This window comes from Balaenoptera physalus (assembly GCF_965194825.1).
Source record: "Balaenoptera physalus genome assembly, chromosome: 1".
In the NCBI taxonomy this organism is placed as follows: domain Eukaryota; kingdom Metazoa; phylum Chordata; class Mammalia; order Artiodactyla; family Balaenopteridae; genus Balaenoptera; species Balaenoptera physalus.
This window is the reverse complement of record NC_138882.1, coordinates 176623538-176647391: the sequence shown is the minus strand read 5'-3', so window position 1 is coordinate 176647391 and position 23854 is coordinate 176623538. Positions and strand designations below refer to the sequence as shown.

At 37.5% G+C, this 23854-nt stretch overlaps 1 long non-coding RNA gene across 1 annotated transcript in view; it reads left to right on the top strand.

Annotated features, from left to right (window-relative positions):
• LOC309642246 overlaps positions 1 to 23106 on the top strand; it is a 65171-nt gene extending 42065 nt beyond the window's left edge. The window contains exon 2 of the long non-coding RNA XR_014253082.1: positions 22806 to 23106. This is a non-coding gene — a long non-coding RNA (uncharacterized lncRNA). The remainder of the gene's footprint in view (positions 1 to 22805) is intronic.
• The last annotated feature ends 748 nt before the right edge of the window (positions 23107 to 23854 follow it).

Sequence of the window (23854 nt, the reverse complement as noted above, 5' to 3'; positions counted from 1 at the left end):
TGAGACACAGATGTAGAGAATGGACATATGGACAACAAGGGGGGAAAACTGCGGTGAGGTGGGGATGGTGGTGTGCTGAATTGGGCGATTGGGATTGACATGTATACACTGATGTGTATAAAATTGATGCCTAATAAGAACCTGCAGTATAAAAAAACAAACAAAACAACTAATACTAAACTTTCATTGGGTTATTTGTATGGAAATATGTTAATATAAATGTTTCAGACATTACATGAAATTTCTAAAAATCTTATATTTGTATTTGTATGGAAATATGTATGGAAATATGTTAGTATAAATGTTTCAGACATTACATGAAATTTCTAAAAATCTTATATTTGTATTTGTATGGAAATATGTATGGAAATATGTTAATATAAATGTTTCAGACATTACATGAAATTTCTAAAAATCTTATATGTTCTGGTATAATGTTATAAGTAATAATCCTAGTTATTACTTTAAAATGTATATCTCAGAAATAACTAATTTTCTTGTCAACTGCATTATTATGAACTTTCATCAAATCTTTAACCGTGGTCATTTTTAAGTCTTTTGTCATTTACAGACAGTTCTGGGTGTACTCTGATGATTTTGCAAATATGTTCCTATAAAAGGGTTTCATCTTCAAGAAATTCATGGAAAAGACTCTGACAAGTACAGGTTTCTGGTAACTGACTGTACTGCTGAACTGAATGAATAAGCATTTTCAGAACTCTAATGAAAAACTGATGAACTCATAAAAGTGCTAACAAAAGATCAAGATTAAAAAAAACAATTAATTACATGGGACTGAGTGAACTGATGAGGATGAGTATAATTTTTGTGACTTTCTGTCTGAATTAAAAAAAAAAAAATCCCACAAGGACTCAGAGGCAAAGAATATACAAATCAATTTTCACTGCAAAGTAAAGGAGCTGTTACAGTGGAGGATTACTGGACTGAATGTCAATATTATGACATAGTATGAGTGTGTTTCATGTTTGGTAATTGCAATCATTGTTGCTTTTGTTGTGGTCATCTATGTACAATGCTTGGTGTCAGTCTATTTACCCCTTAATTTTCTACACCTGCACCTCCCTGGACACAGCACAGAAAATGATCCCTCTCTGGGCATCTCACAGAATCACAGGACCATAGTCTTTTGGATATGGAAGGGTCCCTTAGAGATGATGGAGTCAAATATCCTTATTATATATACAAGGATATTAAAGCCCAGTGAGGGGAAGAGTCTTGTCCCCAAGGCCTCTTAATTTTCCATCCAGGGAACCAGCTAGACTCACATCCAAGGACAGACTTGGCTTCTGAAACCACTGCTATGCAGGGTGCATTTTCCAGAAGTAAGTGACAATAGCAGCACCACAACCCCAAGATCCTACTCTGGATGCTACTAATTTCATCTTCCTAGTTGTTTTCCACATCCAACAACAGCACTGTGTGATACAAATGGCTTCGGAGGTCCTGAACATGCGCCTTCATCTGCTCGGTCCTGTTCCTTGGAACTCTAAGCTCTGATCATGGATTAGCCTGACCTATTACCCAAATTCATCCTAAGAAAGCTAACAATGGCTTCTACCTGCATATCCCTCCACACATGTAAGAAAGAAAGTGCCCTCTCTTCCGGGCATACCCAACAGTGCCCTCTTTTGGCATAACAAGGAGCATAATGTTAAGGACAAAGGCTTTGCAGCCAGGCAGACCTGGGCTCAAGTCCCTGATCCACCTCTTAATAGCTGACTGACCTTGGGTAATTTACATGATTTTTCTGTGCCTTCTTTTCCTAAGCGATAAAATGGTTGTATACAACCCGCAGGGTGGTTATGAGGATTAAATGAAATAATGTACATAAAGTGCTTAGCACAGTACTGTAAATTCAAGTCACTGAACTGTGAGCCTCGTGAGAGCAGACAGGGGTTGAGTCTGCCCTGTCCGCCTGAATCCCCAGGACCTAACAAAAAGCCTGTCCTGGGCTTCCCTGGTGGTGCAGTGGTTGAGAATCTGCCTGCCAATGCAGGGGACACGGGTTCGAGCCCTGGTCTGGGAAGATCCCACATGCCGCGGAGCAACTAGGCCCGTGAGCCACAACTACTGAGCCTGCGCGTCTGGAGCCTGTGCTCCGCAACAAGAGAGGCGGCGACAGTGAGAGGCCCGCGCACCGCGATGAGGAGCGACCCCTGCTTGCCACAACTAGAGAAAGCCCTCGCACAGAAACGAAGACCCAACACAGCCAAAAATAAATAAATAAATAAATTTAAATTCATTCTATATAAAAAAAAGTACCTTGACTGTACATTCTTTAAAAAAAAAAAAAAAAAAAAAAGCCTGGCCTTTAACAGAGGCTTAAAAATATGATTAGTGAATGAATGAATAAACATGCTAGCCCACATTAAAAATTCAATGCTGTGATTATTACATCTGACCATGTTCTCTACTTGCATGTCCAAAAACAATAACATATTAGGAAGAGAAAACCAACCAGAAGCTGATTTCACAGGTTTTCACTTAAAAAAATTGCTAGCAGGGTAAATGAGGGTCTTGTGTTTCCAGCAGGATGCTGCACTAAACACTCTTTAGACCCTCCAACCAAAACCAACCAAACATGCCAGCTAGGAAAAAAAAAAAAAAAAAAAAAAGCTTTAACTGCACCAATTAAGTCTCCAAAAGGTAATGCCTATCAGAACCAAAAACTAACTGAACAGTGGAACTCAGAGAGGTTAATGTTGTTCCAAAGCTACATGGGGTACAGACTGGGGACAAAACCCAGAGCCCACCCAAGGTGAGGATTCTAAGAGAAAAGCCCCTCAGCATAAAGTCCAAAAAGTTACACATTGGTATCAAGGTGAACTAGACCCAAACCACCCTACCCTCTACTCCCTGGGGACTACAGGCAAATTGCTTATACTGAACACTGGCAATGAGTAGAAGAGGGGGGAAAAAATCTCTCTCAAAATTCGTAACTACAAGCCAACACCAATAAGAAGGTTTGCAGCCTGAATTCAGTCTACTTGGGTGGTCCAAAAAATACCAAGCCAAGAATTTAGTTTAAAATGGTCTCAAGCCGGTAATGACCACAGGCTCCTGGCAGAAGTCAATGCACATCCCCTGTAGGAACCGACCTCCAACACAGTCCCAAAAATTACCCAAAGGTAAAATTCTGATATATGAGCTCATGGTCGCAATCACAAAACACACAAGGAAACCAAGCATCCTGAACAAGACTCAGCAGAAACAACAGGTAGTAGACTCAGACCCACAAAGACCTCAAACACTGGAATTATCAGATATAGAATTTAAAATAATTTTAACATATTTAAAGACATTTTTAAAAGGGCATTTGAAAATATAAGTAAAGAGTGAGTGTCTATAAAAATGACTACATAGATTTATTTATTTACTTATTTTTGGCTGCATTGGGTCTTCGTTGCTATGTGCAGCTTTCTCTAGTTGTGGTGAGAGTGGGCTACTCTTCATAGCAGTGCACGGCCTTCTCATTGCAGTGACTTCTCTTGTTGCGGAGCATGAGCTCTAGGTATGTGGGCTTCAGTAGCTGTGGCTCACAGGCTCTAGAGCGCAGGCTCAGTAGTTGTGGCACACGGGCTTAGTTGCTCTGTGGCATGTGGGATCTTCCTGGACCAGGGATCGAACCCATGTCCCCTGCACTGGCAGACAGATTCTCAGCCACTGCCACCAGCGAAGTTCCAACTTCATAGATTTAAAAAAGAACTTCTAGAAATGAAAAATATAATGACTGAAATTTAAAACTCAGTAATTGTCTTTAACAGTGAATTAGAACCAGTTGAAGAAGAATAAAACAGAAATTATAGAAGTTGAAAAAATCAAAGAGAGATTAAGATACATGGAGAATAGTATGACAAGTTGTAACATATTCCTAATCATGGTTACAGAATGAGGGCAGAGAAAGAATATGGCAGAGGCAATATTTGAAGAGATAATGGCCATTGAATCAATCATTATCTCTGAGAAGTTTCTATAAATAATGAAGATAAATATCCACAGATTTAAGAATCTAAAAAAGCCCAAGCAGGGTAAATAAAGGAATTAACACCTAATAGTGTTACCAGATTTAGCAAGTAAAAATACAAGACTCCTAGTTAAGTTTGAATTTCAGATAAACAATGAATTTTTTTTTTTTTTTTTAGTATAAGCATGTCCCATGCAATATTTGGAACATACTTATACCAAAAATGTACTTGTTGAGACTTCCCTGGTGGTCCAGTGGGTAAGACTGGGAGCTCCCAATGCAGGGAGTCTGGGTTTGATTCCTGGTCTGGGAACTAGATCCCACACGCCTGCCGCAACTAAAGATCCCATGTGCCACAACAAAGATCCCTCAGGCTGCAACTAAGACCCAGAGCAGCCAAAATAAATAAATAAATAATTTTTTTTTTTTTAAGTACTTGTTGTTTACGTGAAATTTTAATTTAACTGGGCATCCTATATTTTTTTTCTGGCAACTCTAACACCTAAACACATTATAATGAAACTGCAAAACACCAAAGAAAAAGAGAAGTTCAAAAAAGCAGCCAAATGGCCTCTAAGTCGATGACAGATGGCCTCTAAGTCGATGACAGTTAGACTGACAGCTGACTTCTCAACCGCAACAAGAGATGCCAAAATTCAGTGGAGTAATGTCTTCAATGTACTCAAAAAACATAACTAGAATTTTACGTCTAGAGAAAATATCTTTTAAAATGAGACTAAAATAAAGACATTTTTAAACAAATAAAAACTAAACAGGTTTGCCATAAACAGATCCTCGTTTTTTTTTAATGATAAAGGATTTCTTCAGTCAGGAGAAAAGTAATACCAGATGGAAGCTTAGAGAAGCAAGAAGGAATGGAAAGCAAGGAAGATGGTGAGTGAATATGTGGGTATTTCTAAGCAACACAGATTGACCAAACCATTAATACCATGCAAGATTTAAAAAATAAAGTAGAATTAAAATATGTAACAACAGTGGAATTGAAGAGTGGTGGTGGGGACTTCCCTGGTGGTGCAGTGGTTAAAAGTCTGCCTACCAAGGCAGGGGACATGGGTTCAATCCCTGGTCCAGGAGGATCCCACATTCCTCGGAGCAACTAAGCCCATGCGCCACAGCTACTGAGCCTGCGCTCTAGGGCCCACAAGCCACAACTACTGAGCCTGTGAGCCACAACTACTGAGCCTGTGTGCCACAACTACTGAAGCCCCATGCACCACAACTACTGAAGCCCTGTGCACCTAGAACCCGTGCTCCCCAACAAGAGAAGCCACTGCAATGAGAAGCCTGTGCACCATAGCAAAGAGTAGCCTCTGTTCTCCACAACTAGAGAAAGCCTGCGCACAGCAATGAAGACACAACGCAGCCAAAAATAAATAAAATTTTTTAAAAAAAAGAAGAGTGGTGGTGGAGTTTTAGCTTGCATTTGGGTGAAAAGAATAATGGTAATTAATTTTAGTATTTCATTATGTAAATGGTATGTTGATATTTCTAGAGTAATGACTAAAAGAATAGCAATAAAGTATATAACTTCCAAACAGAGGATTAGGATGGAATGCAAAAAAAAAAAAAAATCTGCCCAAAATAGTTAGAAAATACAGGGGGGAAAAACAGAAAAGGCAAAAAATAGTTTAAAAAAAAAAAGTTTTTTAAATAAATCATTGATTACCTAAAATCCCAGTTATCAGGGTGGATTTTTTAAAAATCCAAGTAAGTATCATTTATGAAAGTAAAAACTAAAGCATAAGTACCCAAGAGGGTTAAAAGTGAAAGAATGAAAAAAGATATTCTAGGCAAACACTAATTAAATGAGAAAGATAAGGTAGTTATATTAACATCAGAAAAATAGACTTTACTGAAAAATGTATTATTAGGAATAAAGAGTGTCACAAACTAATGACAAAAGGTCCAATTCACCAAGAAGATACAACAATTCTAAACCTGTATGCAACTAATAATATTAAAAATTTTAAGGAAAAATTGACTGAGCTACAGGAGAAATTGACAAATCCACCATATAGAAGAGATTTTAACATACTTTTCTCAGTAATTGACAACACAGAGCAAAAAAAAATCAGTAAGCATATAGAAAAATTTGACTGACACAACTAATAAGCTTGATCTTATGGACATATATAGAACATTGTACTCAGTATACTTTCAAGAGTACATGAATCAATTTTCATGAATACTTCAAAGGCTGGGTGTCATACAGATAACATTCTCTAAGCACAATGCAAATAAGTTAGAAAATCAATAACAAACACATAATGGAGAAACTCCATATATCTCCAAATTTTAAAACATTTCTAAATGACTCATGGATCAAAAAACAGGACTCACAATGGAAATTAGAAAATATTTAGAATTGAATGATAATGAAAATATTTCATACTAAAACTTGTGGGATGCAGCTACAGCAATACCAAGAAGCAGATTTTTAGCCTTTAAAGGTTATATTATGAAGAATGAAGGATGAAAACTGAGTTAAATATTCTATTTAAATAACATCAAAGACAGTAGAATGAAGGAAACAATACAGAGTAGAAATTACTGAAATAGAGAACATACATTTTAGAAGATCAATAAACCCGAAAGTTGATTATTTGAAAAGACCAATAAGCCTGAATCTAATCATGAAGAAACAATCAAACAAATCCAAATTTAAGAGTGTATTAGTTTTCTACTGCTGCTGTAACAAATCAACACAAACTTAGTGGCTTAAAACAACACAAATTTATTATTTTACAATTCTGTAAGTCAGTATTCTGATATGGGTCTCAACAGGCTAAAATCAAGGTGTCAGCAGGGCTGCATTCCTTTCTGGAGGCTCTACGGAAGGGTCCATTTTCTTGCTCATTCAGGTTGTTGGCAGAATTAGTTCCCTGTGGTTGCAAGACTGAGATCCCTGTTGCCTTGCTAGCTGTCAGCTTCCATTTCCAGCTTAGGACCATTTCCTGCATTTTTTGGCTCATATCTCTGTCTTCCTTCAAAGCCAGCAATAGCAGGTTGAGTCACTCTCATGCTTTGAATCTCTCCTTTTTCTTCTTTCGTCTCTTCTCTCTCTGACTCAGTCAATAAACATTTTCTACTTTTAAGGATTTATATTCCAGAATAATGAAAAAGAAGGAACACTTCCCAACTCATTTCATTATGCATAACCTTGACTCTAAAACCCATTAAGGACAGTATGAGAAATAAAAATTACATGCCAATGTCACTCATAAACATAGATGAAAAATCCTAAATAAAATACTAGCAAACCAGGGACTTCCCTGGTGGTCCAGTGGGTAAGAATCCATGTTCCCAATGCAGGCGGCCCGGGTTCGATCCCTGGTCGGGAACTAGATCGCTAATGCATGCCACAACTAAGAGTTCGTATGCTGCAACTAAGAAGAAGGCCGCATGCTGCAACGAAGATCCTGCATGCCACAACTAAGACCTGGTGCAGCCAAAATAAATAAATAAATATTTTTTAAAAAATACTAGGAATGAGCAATGAGTAATAAAAAGGGTAATAAATACATCAGAATCAACTTGTATTTATTTCAGGAATCCAAGATTGGTATAACATTAGAAAATCACTTAATATGCTTCATTACTTTAACAGATTAAAGAAGAAAAATAATATGGTTATTTCAGTAATACAGAAAAATCATTTGGAGGAGATTAACCAAGATGGCGGAGTAGAAGGACGTGCTCTCACTCCCTCTTGCGAGAGCACCAGAATCAAAACTGGCTGCTGGACAATCATTGACAGGAAGAACCTGGACTTCACCAAGGAGGATACCCCACATCCAAGGACAGAGGAGAAGCCACAGTGAGACGGTAGGAGGGGCGCAATCAGAGTAAAATCAAATCCCATAACTGCTGGGTGGGTGACTCACAGACTGGCGAACATTTATACCACAGAAGTCCACCCACTGGAGTGAAGGTTCTGAGCCCCACGTCAGGCTTCCCAACCTGGGGGTCCGGCTACGGGAGAAGGAATTCCTAGAGAATCAGACTTTGAAGCCTAGTGGGAATTGATTGCAGGACTTTGACAGGACTGGGGGAAACAGAGACCCCACTCTTGGAGGGCACACACAAAGTAATGTGTGCATCGGGACCCAGGGGAAGGAGCAGTGACCCTGGGGGAGACTGAACCAGACCTACCTGCTGGTGTTGGGGGGTCTCCTGCAGAGGCGAGTGGTGGCTCTGTTTCACCGGGGGGATAAGGACACTGGCAGCCGAGGTTCTGGGAAGTTCTCCTTGCCGTGAGCCCTCCCAGAGTCTGCCATTAACACCACCAAAGAGCACGGGTAGGCTCCAGTGTTGGGTTGCCTCAGGCAAAACAACCAACAGGGAGGGAACCCGGCCCCACCCATCAACAGTCAAGTGGATTAAGGTTTTACTGAGCTCTGACCGCCACAGCAACAGTCAGCTCTACCCACCACCAGAGCCTACCATCAAGCCTCTTAGATAGCCTCAACCACCAGAGGGCAGAGAGCAGAAGCAAGAAAAACTACAATCCTGCAGCCTGCGGACCAAAAACCACAGTTACAGAAAGATAGAGAAGATGAAAAGGCAGAGGGCTATATACCAGATGAAGGAACAAGAAAAAACCCCAGAAAAACAACTAAATGAAGTGGAGATAGGCAACCTTCCAGAGAAAGAATTCAGAATAATGATAGTGAAGATGATCCAGGACCTCGGAATAAGAATGGAGGCAAAGATTGAGAAGATGCAAGAAATGATTAACAAAGACCTAGAAGAATTAAAGAACAAACAAACAGAGGTGACCAATACAATAACTGAAATGAAAACTACACTAGAAGGAATCAATAGCAGAATAACTGAGGCAGAAGAACGGATAAGTGACCTGGAAGACAGAATGGTGGAATTCACTGCTGCGGAACAGACTAAAGAAAAAAGAATGAAAAGAAATGAAGACAGCCTAAGAGACCTCTGGGACAACATTAAACGCAACAACATTCGCATTATAGGGGTCCCAGAAGGAGAAGAGAGAGAGAAAGGACCAGAGAAAATATTTGAAGAGATTATAGTCGAAAACTTCCCTAACATGGGAAAGGAGATAGCCACCCAAGTCCAGGAAGCGCAGAGAGTCCCATACAGAATAAACCCAAGGAGAAACACGCCGAGACACATAGTAATCAAAGTGGCAAAAATTAAAGACAAAGAAAAATTATTGAAAGCAGCAAGGGAAAAACGACAAATAACATACAAGGGAACTCCCATAAGGTTAACAGCTGATTTCTCAGCAGAAACTCTGCAAGCCAGAAGGGAGTGGCATGATATACTTAAAGTGATGAAAGGGAAGAACCTACAACCAAGATTACTCTACCCGGCAAGGATCTCATTTAGATTTGATGGAGAAATCAAAAGCTTTACAGACAAGCAAAAGCTAAGAGAATTCAGCACCACCAAACCAGCTCTACAACAAATGCTAAAGGAACTTCTCTAAGTGGGAAACACAAGAGAAGAAAAGGACCTACAGAAACAAACCCAAAACAATTAAGAAAATGGTCATAGGAACATACATATCGATAATTACCTTAAACGTGAATGGATTAAACGCCCCAACCAAAAGACATAGACTGGCTGAATGGATACAAAAACAGGACCCATATATATGCTGTCTACAAGAGACCCACTTTAGACCTAGGGACACATACAGACTGAAAGTTAGGGGATGGAAAAAGATATTCCATGCAAATGGAAATCAAAAGAAAGCTGGAGTAGCTATACTCATATCAGATAAAATAGACTTTAAAATAAAGAATGTTACAAGAGACAAGGAAGGACACTACATAATGATCCAGGGATCAATCCAAGAAGAAGATATAACAATTATAAATATATATGCACCCAACATAGGAGCACCTCAATACATAAGGCAACTGCTAACAGCTATAAAAGAGGAAATCGACAGTAACACAATAATAGTGGGGGACTTTAACACTTCATTTACACCAATGGACAGATCATCCAAAATGAAAATAAATAAGGAAACAGAAGCTTTAAATGACACAATAGACCAGATAGATTTAATTGATATATATAGGACATTCCATCCAAAAACAGCAGATTACACATTCTTCTCAAGTGCGCACGGAACATTCTCCAGGATAGATCACATCTTGGGTCACAAATCAAGCCTCAGTAAATTTAAGAAAATTGAAATCATACCAAGCATCTTTTCTGACCACAACGCTATGAGATTAGAAATGAATTACAGGGAAAAAAACGTAAAAAAGACAAACACATGGAGGCTAAACAATACGTTACTAAATAACCAAAAGATCACTGAAGAAATCAAAGAGGAAATAAAAAAATACCTAGAGACAAATGACAATGAAAACACGACGACCCAAAACCTATGGGATGCAGCAAAAGCGGTTCTAAGAGGGAAGTTTATAGCTATACAAGCCTACCTAAAGAAACAAGAAAAATCTCAAGTAAACAATCTAACCTTACACCTAAAGAAACTAGAGAAAGAAGAACAAACAAAACCCAAAGTTAGCAGAAGGAAAGAAATCATAAAGATCAGAGCAGAAATAAATGAGATAGAAACAAAGAAAACAATAGCAAAGATCAATAAAACTAAAAGTTGGTTCTTTGAGAAGATAAACAAAATTGATAAGCCATTAGCCAGACTCATCAAGAAAAAGAGGGAGAGGACTCAAATCAATAAAATCAGAAATGAAAAAGGAGAAGTTACAACAGACACTGCAGAAATACAAAACATCCTAAGAGACTACTATAAGCAACTTTATGCCAATAAAATGGACAACCTGGAAGAAATGGACAAATTCTTAGAAAGGTATAACCTTCCAAGACTGAATCAGGAAGAAACAGAAAATATGAACAGACCAATCACAAGTAATGAAATTGAAACTGTGATTAAAAATCTTCCAACAAACAAAAGTCCAGGACCAGATGGCTTCACAGGTGAATTCTATCAAACATTTAGAGAAGAGCTAACACCCATCCTTCTCAAACTCTTCCAAAAAATTGCAGAGGAAGGAACACTCCCAAACTCATTCTATGAGGCCACCATCACCCTGATACCAAAACCAGACAAAGACACTACAAAAAAAGAAAATTACAGACCAATATCACTGATGAATATAGATGCAAAAATCCTCAACAAAATACTAGCAAACAGAATCCAACAACACATTAAAAGGATCATACACCACGATCAAGTGGGATTTATCCCAGGGATGCAAGGATTCTTCAATATACGCAAATCAATCAATGTGATACACCATATTAACAAACTGAAGAATAAAAACCATATGATCATCTCAATAGATGCAGAAAAAGCTTTTGACAAAATTCAACACCCATTTATGATAAAAACTCTCCAGAAAGTGGGCATAGAGGGAACCTACCTCAACATAATAAAGGCCATATATGACAAACCCACAGCAAACATCATTCTCAATGGTGAAAAACTGAAAGCATTTCCTCTAAGATCAGGAACGAGACAAGGATGTCCACTCTCACCACTATTATTCAACATAGTTCTGGAAGTCCTAGCCACGGCAATCAGAGAAGAAAAAGAAATAAAAGGAATACAAATTGGAAAAGAGGAAGTAAAACTGTCACTGTTTGCGGATGACATGATACTATACATAGAGAATCCTAAAACTGCCACCAGAAAACTGCTAGAGCTAATTAATGAATATGGTAAAGTTGCAGGATACAAAATTAATGCACAGAAATCTCTTGCATTCCTATACACTAATGATGAAAAATCTGAAAGAGAAATTATGGAAACACTCCCATTTACCATTGCAACAAAAAGAATAAAATACCTAGGAATAAACCTACCTAGGGAGACAAAAGACCTGTATGCAGAAAACTATAAGACACTGATGAAAGAAATTAAAGATGATACCAACAGATGGAGAGATATACCATGTTCTTGGATTGGAAGAATCAACATTGTGAAAATGAGTATACTACCCAAAGCAATCTACAGATTCAATGCAATCCCTATCAAATTACCAATGGCATTTTTTACGGAGCTAGAACAAATCATCTTAAAATTTGTATGGAGACACAAAAGACCCCGAATAGCCAAAGCAGTCTTGAGGCAAAAAAATGGAGCTGGAGGAATCAGACTCCCTGACTTCAGACTATACTACAAAGCTACAGTAATCAAGACAATATGGTACTGGCACAAAAACAGAAACATAGATCAATGCAACAAGATAGAAAGCCCAGAGATTAACCCACGCACCTATGGTCAACTAATCTATGACAAAGGAGGCAAAGATATACAATGGAGAAAAGACGGTCTCTTCAATAAGTGGTGCTGGGAAAACTGGACAGCTACATGTAAAAGAATGAAATTAGAATACTCCCTAACACCATACACAAAAATAAACTCAAAATGGATTAGAGACCTAAATATAAGACTGGACACTATAAAACTCTTAGAGGAAAACATAGGAAGAACACTCTTTGACATAAATCACAGCAAGATCTTTTTTGATCCACCTCCTAGAGTAATGGAAATAAAAACAAAAATAAACAAGTGGGACCTAATGAAACTTCAAAGCTTTTGCACAGCAAAGGAAACCATAAACAAGACGAAAAGACAACCCTCAGAATGGGAGAAAATATTTGCAAATGAATCAACGGACAAAGGATTAATCTCCAAAATATATAAACAGCTCATTCAGCTCAATATCAAAGAAACAAACACCCCAATCCAAAAATGGGCAGAAGACCTAAATAGACATTTCTCCAAAGAAGACATACAGACGGCCACGAAGCACATGAAAAGCTGCTCAACATCACTAATTATTAGAGAAATGCAAATCAAAACTACAATGAGGTATCACCTCACTCCTGTTAGAATGGGGATCATCAGAAAATCTACAAACAACAAATGCTGGAGAGGGTGTGGAGAAAAGGGAACCCTCTTGCACTGTTGGTGGGAATGTAAATTGATACAGCCACTATGGAGAACAATATGGAGGTTCCTTAAAAAACTAAAAATAAAATTACCATATGACTCAGCAATCCCACTACTGGGCATATACCCAGAGAAAACCGTAATTCAAAAAGACACATGCACTCGAATGTTCATTGCAGCACTATTTACAATAGCCAGGTCATGGAAGCAACCTAAATGCCCATCAACAGACGAATGGATACGGAAGATGTGGTACATATATACAATGGAATATTACTCAGCCATAAAAAGGAATGAAATTGAGTCATTTGTTGAGACGTGGATGGATCTAGAGACTGTCATACAGAGTGAAGTAAGTCAGAAAGAGAAAAACAAATATCATATATTAATGCATGTATGTGGAACCTAGAAAAATGGTACAGATGAGCCAGTTTGCAGGGCAGAAGTTGAGACACAGATGTAGAGAATGGACATATGGACACCAAGGGGGGAAAACTGCGGTGAGGTGGGGATGGTGGTGTGCTGAATTGGGCGATTGGGATTGACATGTATACACTGATATGTATAAAATTGATGCCTAATAAGAACCTGCAGTATAAAAAAAAACAAACAAAACAACTAATACTAAACTTTCATTGGGTTATTTGTATGGAAATATGTTAATATAAATGTTTCAGACATTACATGAAATTCCTAAAAATATTATATTTGTATTTGTATGGAAATATGTATGGAAATATGTTAATATAAATGTTTCAGACATTACATGAAATTTCTAAAAATCTTGTATTTGTATGGAAATATGTATGGAAATATGTTAATATAAATGTTTCAGACATTACATGAAATTTCTAAAAATCTTATATGTTCTGGTATAATGTTATAAGTAATAATCCTAGTTATTACTTTAAAATGTATATCTCAGAAATAACTAATTTTCTTGTCAACTGCATTATTATGAACTTTCACCAAATCTTTTACCGTGGTCATTTTTAAGTCTTTTGTCATTTACAGACAGTTCTGGGTGTACTCTGATGATTTTGCAAATATGTTTCTATAAAAGGGTTTCATCTTCAAGAAATTCATGGAAAAGACTCTGACAAGTACAGGTTTCTGGTAACTGGCTGTACTGCTGAACTGAATGAATAAGCATTTTCAGAACTCTGATGAAAAACTGATGAACTCATAAAAGTGCTAACAAAAGATCAAGATTAAAAAAAACAATTAATTACATGGGACTGAGTGAACTGATGAGGATGAGTATAATTTTTGTGACTTTCTGTCTGAATTAAAAAAAAAAAAAAAATCCCACAAGGACTCAGAGGCAAAGAATATACAAATCAATTTTCACTGCAAAGTAAAGGAGCTGTTACAGTGGAGGATTACTGGACTGAATGTCAATATTATGACATAGTATGAGTGTGTTTCATGTTTGGTAATTGCAATCATTGTTGCTTTTGTTGTGGTCATCCATGTACAATGCTTGGTGTCAGTCTATTTATCTCTTGTAAAAATAAAATACAGTGTGTGTGTGTGAAAAAATAAAAATTAAAAAAAAAAAAAGAAAAATCATTTGATATGATTCAACATCCATTTATCATTTTTTTAAGTTAGCAAACTATAAGTAAAAGAGAAATTTCTCAGTTTGTTAAAGAGTATCTGGGAGAGAAAGAAAAAGAGGAAGAGAAGAAATAGACCCACATTATATCAAATATCATACTGAATGGTGAAACACTGAAAGCATTTGCTTTAAGATCATGAGCTAGATAAGGTCTCATTATCGCCCCTCTATCACTATACTGGAGTTTCTCGCAATGCAGTTATGCAAAAAATAGGACAAAAATATCCAAAATAGAAAGGAAGAAAAAGAATGCAATTTTCATATATAGAAACAAAAAAATTATATAAAAATTATTAGAATTAATAAAAGAGTGCCAAGAACAATTGCGGAATACAGAATCAATCTATAGGATTCAATTGCATTTCTAAACATCAGCAACACAATTTGAGAATGTAAGTTTAAAAATACAATGCAATACAATACAATCAAAATTCTCAATAGCATCAAAATATAATATAAAGTATCCAGGACTATAAAGTATCCAGGATATAAAGTATCCAGGACTAAATTGTACAAAAATTTTGCAAGCCCTTTGTATAAATAAGTGGAGAGAGATACTACCATGGATAGAAAGACACAATTTAAATATATGTGTGTGTGTGTGTGTGTGTGTGTGTGTGTGTGTGTGTGTGTGTGTGTATAAGTTTTTCCTCAATTGATCAAACCCTCAGTAAAATTCTTTTCGTGGAACATACGATCTGATTCTAAAACATATGTGGGGCTTCCCTGGTGGCACAGTGGTTAAGAATCCACCTGCCAATGAGGGGGACACAGGTTTGAGCCCTGGTCCAGGAAGATCCCACATGCCGCGGAGCAACTAAGCCTGTGCGCCACAGCTACTGAGCCTGCACTCTAGGGCCCGCAAGCCACAACTACTGAAGCCCGTGCGCCTAGAGACCATGCTCTGCAACAAGAGAAGCCACCGCAATGAGAAGCCTGCGCACCGCAATGAAGTGTAGCTCCCTCTCACCGCAACTAGAGAAAGCCCACACACAGCAACGAAGACCCAACACAGCCAAAAATAAATAAATTTTAAAAATAAAACATATGTGGAAGTACAAAACACAATGACACTTCAAAAGAAGAACAAAATGGGAGCTTGTCTTTAAAGATATCAAAAAGTATTTTAAAGCTATTCATTATTACGACAATGACGTATTGGCATGGGAAAAGACAAAATGATCAATGGAAAGAATAGAAAGCCTAGATATAGACACACAAATATATTGACGTATGAGTTATAACCAACTTAGCATTGTAGATGAGAAAAGGATGGACTCTTCAATACTTGTTGCTGGGTCACTTGGTTAAACATACAGGTGGGGGTATAAAATTGAATCCTAATCTCACACCATATACTGAAATCAGTCCCAGGTAGATTAAAGACCTAGAAAGCTTTTAAATAGACAAAAAAGAATAACTTTTTATGACTTTGGGATAGGGGGAGGACTTCGTAAATTAGACATAAAAACTTACCCTAAAGGAAAAGAACGGTAAACTTAATTACATTAAAATAAGAACTTTTTTCATCAAAGCACATCATAAAGAGAGTGAAAAAACAAGCCACAAAGTAGGAATACAGCCATCCATAGTCAGAACCACATAAAGAACTCCTACAAACCAGGAAGTAAAAGACAAAACAAACTAATAGGCAAAAGGTTTAAAGCAAGCATTTCACAGACGAAGAAACCAAATGACTAATAAACACATAGACATCCAACCTCATTGGTAGTCAGGAAATGCAGATTAAAATTGTAGTGTGTTACCATATTCACAAAGTCAAAAAGTCTAATCATATGGAGACAACCAGAAAGTCGATCAACTGCAGAATGCATAAACTGTGGAGTATCCGTATGGCAGGGAAAATAAATGGATTACGAGTACATGGCTGTATCTCGGGAACAAAATGTTGAGTACTAAAAGCAAGTCACAGAAGAATACAAGATTCCATTTTCATGAAGTTTAAAATGTGAAAAGCAGACAATATTCATTCTTAGAAACACATTCATCTTGTTAAACTACCTCGAGGAGGGAGGTGAAGGAATAAAACTGAGAGGGTGGCACACAAAGGACTTCAAAAATAATGGTAGTTATTTTTCTTAAACTGGGTGGTAGGTGATGGGGAGGGAGAGAGGAGGCGATGTTAGCTCATTGTCGGAGGGGTTGCAAGTCAGTCCCCACTGAGAGGAGGGGAGAGGGGTCACATGTTTCCTTCCCCAAGTGTGTTGGGAGACAGAGATGAGGAAAATTGGGAGAGAGATGCAGAGGAAGTGAGAGAGATAGAAGAGTCCAGGGCGACCAAAAGTCCAGAAGGCAGGTGGTGGGCGGGAGGGTGGGGAATGGAAAAGTCAATGTTAACTTATCCGTTAGAGTCTTTTCTTTTTTTGCGTTTCCTTTTTTTTAAAATTTTTATTGGAGTACCGTTGATTTACAATGTTGTGTTAGTTTCAGGTATACAGCAAAAAATTGTCTTAAAAAAATTCCTGGGGACTTCCCTGGCAGTCCAGCGGTTAGGACTTGGTGCTTTCAATGCCATGGGCCAGGGTTTGATCCCTGGTCAGGTAACTAAGAACCCACAAGCTCTGCGGCACAGCCAAACAAACAAACAAACGAACTCCTGGAACTATAAGCAATTATAGCAAAAATGCAGGATACAAGGTTAACATACTAAAGTTAATCACTTTCCTATATACCAGCAATGAACAAGTGCAATTTGAAATTAAAAGCAATATACCATTTACATTAGCACCATCCCCCAAAATGAAATAGGTTAAATATAACAAAATATAAACAGTATCTGTGGGAGAAAAACTACAAAACTCTGTTGAAAAGAATCAGAAAACTAAATAAATAGAGAGAAACTGTTTGTTTAATATTGAAGGTAGTAAGACCCAATATTGTCAAGATATCAGTTCTTCCCAACTTGATCTATAGATTCAATGTAACCCCAATCAAAATCCTAGCAAGTTATTTTGTGGATATCTACAAAGTGATTCTAAAGTTTATGTGGAGAAGTGAAAGACACAGAATAGCCAACATAATTTTGAAGGAGAATAAAGTTGGAGGACTGACACTACCTGACTTCAGGACTTACTGTAAAGCTACAGCAATCAAGACGCAGTGCGGTATTGGCAAAGGGATAGACAAATAGATCAATGGGACAGGATATAGAGTCCAGAGATAAACCCACATAAATGTAGTCAAGTGATTGTTGACAATGGAGCAAAGGCAATAATGATGGAGCAATGACAGTCTTTTCAACAAATGTTGCTGCAATTAAGAAAATACATAAGCAAGCTACAGACTGGGAGAAAATATTTGCAAAACATCTACCTGACAAAGGACGTCTATCTAGAGTATGTAAAGAATTCCTAAAATTCAATAATAGAAGACAACTAATCCAATTTTTAAAAGACAAAAGCATCACTTCAAAAAAAGAAGACATAAGAATAGACAATAAGAACATGGAAACAGTGAATGATTTATTCATTGATTCTACAAACATTCATTGAATATTAAATATGAACTACATGAATAAAACAATAACTGTGCACCCGAGGGCCTCACTGTTGGTAGGGGAGGCAATTAAACAGATTCGTTTTTTAAAAAGTGGTGCTGGGGCTTCCCTGGTGGCGCAGTGGTTAAGTGTCTGCCTGCCAATGCACGGGACACGAGTTCGAGCCCTGGTCCAGGAAGATCCCACATGCCGCAGAGCAACTAAGCCTGTGCGCCACAACTACTGAGCCTGTGCTCTAGAGCTCGTGAGCCACAGCTACTGAGCCCGCATGCCACAACTACTGAAGCCCGTGCGCCTAGAGCCCATGCTCCGCAACAAGGGAAGCCACCACAATGAGAAGCCCACACACTTCAAAGAAGAGTAGTCCCCGCTCACCACAACTAAAGAAAGCCTGCGTGCAGCAATGAAGACTCAGCGCAGCCAAAAATAAATAAATAAATATTTTTTTAAAATGGTGCTAGAACAACTGAACATCCATCTGCAAAAAAAATTAATCTAGACACAGACTTTATACCCTTCACAAAAATTAACTCAAAATGCATCATAGACTTAAATGTAAAATGCAAAACTATAAAACTCCTAGAAGATAACATAGAAGAAAATCTAATTGACCTTGGGCATAGCGTGATCCATGAAAAAAATAATTGACAAGCTGGAGCTCATTAAAATTAAAAACTTCTGCTCTGGAAAAGACTATCAAGAGAATAAGAAGACAAGCCACATACTGGGAGAAAGTATTTGCAAAAGACACATCTGATAAAGGACTGTTACCCAAAATATACAAAGAATAATAAGAAACCCAATAATAAAAAAACAAATAATAAGAAAACAAATGACTTAACTAAAACTGGGCAAAAGACCTAAACAGATATCTCACCAAAGAAGATTTATAGATGGCAAATAAGCACATGAAAAGATGCTCAACATAATGTGTCATTAGGGAAATGTAAATTAAAACAACAAGATACCACTACACACCTATTCAAATGGCCAAAATCCAAAACTCTAACACCACCAAATACTGGCAAGGATGTGGAGCAATAGGAACTCCCATATATTGCTGGTAAGAATGCAAAATGGTGCCGCCACTTTGTAAGACAGTTTGGCAGTTTCTTACAAAACTAAACATGCTCTTACCATATGATTCAGCAATCACACTCCTTGGTATTTACTCAAATGAACTGAAGACTTATATTCACACAAAAATCTGAACAGAAATGTTTATAGCAACTTTATCCATAATTGCTGAAACTTGGAAGCAACCAACATGTTCTTCAGTAAGTGAAAAATTCAATAAACTATGGTACATCCAGACAATGGACCATTAGCACTAAAAAGAAATGATCAAGCCATGAAAAGACACAGAGGAACCTTTAGTATTACTAACTGAAAGAAGCCAATCTGAGAAGGCTATATCCTGTATGATTCCAAATATATGACATTTGGAATATGTGACATAGAAAAGGCAAAACTTCAGAGACAGGAAAAGGATCAGTGGTTTCCAAGGCTTAGCGGGGAGAGGTGGATGAATAGGTTTAACACAGAAGATTTTTAGGATAGTGAAACTATTCTGTATTCTGTATGATACTACAATAGTGGGTATATGTCATTATACATTTGTTGAAACCATAGACTGCACAACACCAAGAGTAAATCTCAATGTAAATTATGGACTTTGGGTGATAATGATGTCAGTGTAGCTTCATCAACTGTAACAAATGCACCACTGTGGTGCAGGATGTTGACAGTCAGGGAGGATGTGTGTATGTGGGGACAGGAGGCATATGGGAAATCTCTGTACCTTCCACTCAATTTTGCTGTGAACCTAAAAGTGCTCTAAAAATATTAAAAAATAAAAACATATTATGACCCATCAAATAAAATAGGAAATCATGATATAAATTAATAAATTGAAATTTTGACAAGGATTGGGATATTTACAGTTTCCAAGTACCTCCCCCCTAAAAAAAATACGTATTAATTCCAAGGAGAAAAAGAATAACCTGACAGTGGAGAAGTAGAAAAGTGGCTGACACCACCTGAATCAAGGGTTCAAAGTGCACTTCATTGGTAATGGAAAAAATCCAAATCACACCACCTGACAGGATGCACTGAGAAGAACCCCAGCATTGCTTCTGTGATATTCCAGCCAAATATGCAAAATCTGAGTCTAACCTTGAGGAAACACCAGAAAAAGCCAAACTGAGAGATGGGCTACAAAATAGCTGACCTGCAATCTTCAAAAATGTCAAGATCATGAAAGTTAAGGAAAGTCTGAGGAGTTTTCCAGAATGAAAGAAAAAAGACATGATACTAAATGATTCTGAATTGTATCCTTTACTATAAAAGATATTGTTGGGACCACTAGGAAAACTTGAATGGAGTCTGAAGACTAGACAGTAGTAACAAGTCAATGTTTATTTCCTGATTTTGATGGTTGTATTGTGGTTCTATAGAACTATCTTGTTTGTAGGAAATACACACTAAAGTATCAGGGGGATAATGGGGCACCATATTGGCAGCCTACTCTCAAATGATTACAAGAAAAAGCTTTTTTGTACTATTCTTGCAACTTTGAGGTTTTTCAAATTTTTTAAATTGAAGTTTATTTTATATGATATCTGTATGCTGTAGAATGAAGTTGGCCCCCTACCTCACACCATATACAAAAATTAATTCAAAATAGATCAATGACTTAAATATAAGCGCTAAAATCATAAACTCTTAGAAGGTAACATAGCAGTGAATTTTCATGACCTTAGATTTGGCAATGGATTCTTAGACATGACACCAAAAGAACAAGCAGCAAAAATAAAAATAAAGTGGACTTCATCAAATTTAAAACCTTTGTGCATCAAAGGACATTACCAAGAGGGTGAAAAGACAACCTACAGAATCAGATAAAATATTTGCAAATTAGATATCTGATAAGGGTCTAGTATCCAGAATATATAAAGAACTGTTGCAAATCAACAATAAAAAGAAAGCCCAAATTTAAAAATGGGCAAAGTACTTGAATAGACATTTATTAAAAATATATACAATATGGATTTTTCCAAAGAAGACATATGAATAGTCAGTAGGCACATGAAAAACTGGTCAACATCACTAATCATCAGGGAAAGGCAAATCAAAACTAAAATAAGATATCACTTCAAACCTGTTAGAGTGGCTATCATCAAAAAGACAAAAGATAACAAGTGTTGGCGGGGATGTGGAGAAAAGGGAACCCTTGTACACTGTTGCTGGGAATATAAATTGGTGCAGCCACCATGGAAAACCACAGTATGGCGGTTCCCCAAAAAGTTAAAAAATGGAACTTTATGATCCAGCATATGATCCAGCAATCCCACTTCTGGGTATATATCCAAAGGAAATGAAAGCAGGACAGAAAAGAGATATGTACACTCCCATGTTCATTCCAGCATTATTCACAATAGCCAAGATATGGAAACAACCTAAGTGTCCATCAAAAAATAAATGGATAAAGAAGATGTGGCACATATATACAATGGAATATTACTCAGCCATAAAAGGAAATGAAATTGAGTTATTTGTAGTGAGGTGGATGGACCTAGAGTCTGTCATACAGAGTGAAGTAAGTCAGAAAGAGAAAAACAAATACAGTATGCTAACACATATATATGGAATCTAAAAAAAAAAAAAAATGATTCTGAAGAACCTAGGGGCAGGACAGGAATAAAGACGCAGACGTAGAGAATGGACTTGAGGACACGGGGAGGGGGAAGGGTAAGCTGGGATGAAGTGAGAGAGTGGCATGGACATATATACACTACCAAATGTAAAATAGGTAGCTAGTGGGAAGCAGCCGCATAGCACAGGGAGATCAGCTTGGTGCTTTGTGTCCACCTAGAGGGGTGAGATAGGGAGGGTGGGAGGGAGACGCAAGAGGCAGGAGCAGATATATATATATATATATTATAGCTGATTCACTTTGTTCTAAAGCAGAAAGTAACACACCATTGTAAAGCAATTATACTCCAACAAAGATATTTTTTAAAAAAAGAAGATGTGGCATATATATGTGTGTGTGTATGTGTGTGTGTGTGTATAGTGGAATATTATTCAGCCATGAGAAAAAAGGAAATCCTGCCATTTGGGACAACATCGATGGCCCTTGAGGGCATTTATGCTGAGTGAAATAAGCCAGACAGAGAAAGATAAATACTACATGGTATCACTTATATGTGAAATCTTTTTAAAAAATGTCAAACTCAGAAACAGAGAGTAGAAAAGTGATTGCCAGGGGCTGAGGGGTGGGGGAAAGGGAAAAGTTGGTAAAAAGCTACAAACTTTCAGCTGTAAGATGAATAAGTTCTGAGGATCTAATGTAAACATCGTGACTCTAGTTGATAACACTGCATTGTATAATTGAAATCTGCTAAGAGAGTAGAGCTTAAACGTTTTCACTATAAATAAATAAATAAATAAATAAATAAGGCGATGGATGTATTAATTACCTAAATGGGGGAAAATCCTTTCACAATGTATACGTGTATCAAATTACCATGATGTACACTTCATATACCTTACAATTATATATGTCAGTTATACCTCAACAAAGCTGAAATAAATGAATGAATAGTTTATTTTAACCTTCTCATGTTTGGGAAAAAAATGATGAAGAAGATATACAAGTGGCCAATAAGCACATGACAAGACGCTTAACATCACAAATCATTAGGGAAATGCAAATCAAAACCACACTGAGGGCTTCCCTGGTGGCTCAGTGGTTGAGAATCTGCCTGCTAATGCAGGGGACACGGGTTCGAGCCCTGGTCTGGGAAGATCCCACATGCCGCGGAGCAACTAGGCCCGTGAGCCACAACTACTGAGCCTGCGCGTCTGGAGCCTGTGCTCCGCAACAAGAGAGGCCGCGATAGTGAGAGGCCCGCGCACCGCGATGAAGAGTGGCCCCTGCTTGCCGCAACTAGAGAAAGCCCTCGCACAGAAACGAAGACCCAACACAGCCAAAAATAAATAAATAAAAATAAATTAAAAAAAAAAATAAACCACACTGAGGTACCTCTTCACACTCACTAGAATGGCTCTATTTTTTTAATGGAAAATAACAAGTGATGACAAGGATGTGGAGAAATTGGAAACCTCATGTGTTGCTGGTGGGAATATAAAATGGTACAGCTATTTTGGAAAACAGTTTGGCAGTTCCTCAAGATGGCCCATCAATTCCACTCCTAGGTATATACCCAAAAGAATTGCAAGCAAAGACATGTTCATAGCAGCATTATTCACAAGAGCCAAAGGACATACGGAAAACAATCTGACGTCCAACAAAGGATGAACAGATACACAAATTGTAGTATGTACAAACAGTGGCATATTATCCGTCCATAAAAGGGAATGGAGCACATTGTAGCATGAGTGAACCACCAAACATAATGCTAAGTGAAACAAAGAAGACACAAAAGGCCACATGTTATATGGTTCCATTTATATGAAGAGTCCAGAACAGGCAAATCTATAGAGACAGAAAACAGATTGGTGGTCGCTAGGGCCTGCGGGGAGGGGGACTGGAGAGTGACTGTTTAATAGGCACGAGATTTCCTTGGGGGATGATGAAAATGTTCTGGAACTAGGTGGAAGTGATGCTTGCATAACACTGTAAATGAACTAAATGCCACTGAATCATTCGCTTTAAAATGATTGGTTTTATATTATGTGAATTTTGCCTTAATTTAAAAGAAAAAAAAAAGTACTACCTTCCTTCCCTGAACCTCTTCTTCTCACCCTATAGAGATA